Below are 3811 nucleotides of genomic sequence, written 5' to 3' on the forward strand. Positions count from 1 at the left end.
GTAGGTTTTAATATGAATGTTAAGGTTCAAATTAAAACCTTATTTATATAAAATATGACATTCTATTTTTGAAGTGACTTATTATTGTTTACAAAAAAACCAAGCCAAATTAAAGGCTACAGACTTTTGTGTTCTTTTATCTTTTAAACAGATTAAAAGAATATATTTTAACCAATTCAATTTAAACCAAAACTTACAAATGACTCTTTAAATTACTGACTTGTCGCATACATTAATTTGGAAAACACTTTTGTTTTCATTTCGCACTTAATATTTTATTTTATAAAAAAATATTATTTAATATGTCTTTTTATTGCCGCAATTCACATACTTAACAGACAAAACAAACATTTTAAACAAAAAATTTGACATTATTTGTACGCATTATCATCACAATGAATCAAAGGATTTTAATAAAAGAGTTAAAGTTAGCGAATTATTTTTAAGAAGTTGGTCGGCATTACTTGCATTGCATACTCAAAGATTAATTATAATTCATAGATATGAAACATCTAAATAAAAAGCATTTATATAGGTATATTTTAAGCAGTGTGGTTTTTGATTTCGTGTCTAGAGGACGAACTGAAAGATGGATTTTGCAAGGCTTGCGGACTTGTGAATATCTTAAGGCATTTTTTTAACATTTCGACTGGTTTTTTAAACTGGTATCAACTATTTTTTTACGGGGGAGCCAACCCAGGATCTCCGGCTCCGGCTTAGCTTTGGCTTAGGTTTTAGACTAAGACACTAAATTTATAAATAAAGTATGAAATATGTTTGCCCCCAGCCCCAGTGCGGGCTGCAACGACTTCAAATACCATTTATGCCCTCAGTTTGGATTAACGTTCAATTAGTACAATCTAAAACTACTAAAACCACAGCCTAAGAACTTAATTGTCACTGTTACTTTGAAAAATTAAACAATAAACAAACAGTGTGTGTTTTATACTGTGTCATTATACTGTTCCAGTATATACGTAATATTAACTACACCATTTGTTTTAATATATGTTTTTCAAAGAAGTCTATATATTTCTTTGTCATACCAATAGTCTCTCCAATTAGTGTCAATAACAATAATAATTTATTAATAACGTGAACATAATTTCCCGCGCTAAAAACCACAGATAAAAAATACTATAACAACGCAATTGCTGAATACTTTACATTGTTGAGTGCCGACCTCCTTTTTGAACGTGAACTTAATTAAAAAAGCGTTTTATTCACAAGGAAGTACTATTCCTTTTCAATACCTAATTAATTTTATTAATTCTTTGATACATTCGCTATAACGATAATTAAATAATGTTTATAATCAATTATAAAGTATTAGTATCCTATTTTAATACCTCTTCACCGACACATCGTAAACCATAGATAAAGATCTAGCCTTACTTAAGACTAATAATTGATTTTAGATAATTTACTAAAAGATATTTAACATAACAAAATGTCCAATAACACTACTTACAGTCTCTATTAAGGGGAAGACACTCTGTTCTTGTGTTTCATTTTTTCATTTACCACGGCTTAGCACTTAAGACTAACGTGTACTAACACTAATTGTAATTGTTTTGCCCTTTTCAATCTTCACACTAGGCCCGTGGTGGCAAGAAGTTGAATACCCTCGACAGTAACGTGATGGATCCTTTGTTCGTGGGCTCCAGCAATATTTTAAATTATTCTGGCGACGTTCGCTACATTAAGGCCCCGATGAAGGTCGTTAATGGGAAATGTACTAGCTTCACAGTATAATGTCTTTTTTGCACTCTGTGTTACTCTTCTAGCAGGGGCTGTCTGGAAGACATCGCTAGTAAAGAACTGCGCGGTGCTTTCGTCCTTTAGATTCATTATCCTTCTTTTGTTAATTTTTTCCTTCTGTCATAATGACTTCTAAAGGTACTTCTATACTATTTTCACTTAACTTTTTATTGCGCTGTTTGCTTTAGGAATAAATACCATTTTATTTTATTTAAATTTGGATGTTAAACCAAAAACTAAATAATACAATTAGTAATTAATACAGTTATTGCGCCGTTTGCCATAGGCGAAATAACAGTAAATAAGCCAAAAACTAATAGTTCACGGTCAATTTCCATCAAGGCGTGGTATTCGTTTTGTGAAATGAATTATCGTAGGCAGATACCTACTTAATTGTGTTGTAATTAATTGCTATTTATAATGCCATACAGCGTTGCCATTGACATGATGGTTAGAATAGATGTTACACCTACGTTACGTGATTGCAACAAGTCAATAGTAAACAATTTTTTTAAAATAATATATATGTCGCAGTGAAGTAGTTAAATCAGAGAGTTAATTAAATCTCTAAACAGTTAATTAAATGTCGATATTCAATCAAGTCAGCTCAGTAAAAATACAACAGGTACTCGTATTTTTAAATTAAAAGCAATAAAACAGAATCAATTAGCGGTGTTTGTGTAGTGGTAAGGCGTGTGATTATGAACCCTGAAGCCATGTTTAAACCCCATCTTTACCACTGGATTACCCTATAGAACGAGGAAATATCTAATATTTATTTGGTAAAGATTTACATCGTGAAGAAATTGGTTTGTTGTAGACTAGGGATAGAATGCGTTTCTACTTGATACTAATTATAGCTTAAAACATTATTATTACAGTAGTTCAGTGTATTTTAAACTCATTATTAACATTTTGTTTCTAGTACTCCTAAGGAATAATGTTATTATGATATAGTAAATAATAGAAGGCATTTATAGTTAAGGTCAAGTTGAGTACGACAAACCACAATCTGCACTTGAAAGCAATCTATTGCCTCTGATTGCTGTCGTTTGGATGTCAGCCAATACTGATGGAACAGAGTTCATAATGAGACTGAATAATACCGAGGCAATCTGTATTTTGAAATAAGAACACCAATTTTATATTATACTAGAGCTTTGTATCACCTTCATCCATTTATGTAGAAACTCAAGTTTAAAAACAGACTAAAGAGGTACCTCACACAGCTATGAAACACAAATTTCTGAAGGCATTAAAAATATCTGACAGCAAAGTCACAATTTTTTATTTCTTAAATGACAAAAGCAGCAAATATTTCCCAGCAAACAGTTTTGAATGGAAAATTCAATTGCCACTACACTACGGCTTTTCCCTGAACTTCCACAAATAGTTAATATTCTCGGGTTTCAACGGGATATACATATAGAATATATTAAAGTCTAAATAGAATCATCGCTTTCTTGTAAAAACTAGGTGCAATCTCTTTTTAATAATTGCCTTTTGATCTTAACACATCACATCCAAGTATTACGATTTGTTATATATTATTAACAAGTCAATAAGCACACAGAGCCCAGTTTACTTAGAAACGTATTGTTTACCGACAATCGACATTCTATATGGATCGCAATTCGTGTTTATACTCCGATTGTAAACGGCTTCGCTCGTTTATGCGTTCTTGAAATAGCTGTAGGGACAGTTTTCACCGTAACACGATATATACCTACTTAAAAGTAGGTCATACATGCGTCAAGGCTTCTTAATATTATTTATTACTGGCTGCGCTAAAATATTCTCCTAAGTACTTTTAAAAAACGAGGTTTATAACGGTGATAATGATGTAAACAAGAGCGAATCTGGCTTTTATCTTACTACGTGTTGATTCTTTCCAACATACGTGCATGTACTATTGCACTCAGCAACGTCGATTGTGCAACGAGCGAGGTTAAACGGTTTTTTTGGTGTAGTAGAGGCAACGGTCCAGTATCAGCCTGAAAGCACGCTTGAATAGTTGCCCAGCCCTCGCTCGCTATTTGCAGAACAATGC

This window comes from Pieris brassicae, chromosome 6, assembly GCF_905147105.1.
Source record: "Pieris brassicae chromosome 6, ilPieBrab1.1, whole genome shotgun sequence".
Taxonomy (NCBI): domain Eukaryota; kingdom Metazoa; phylum Arthropoda; class Insecta; order Lepidoptera; family Pieridae; genus Pieris; species Pieris brassicae.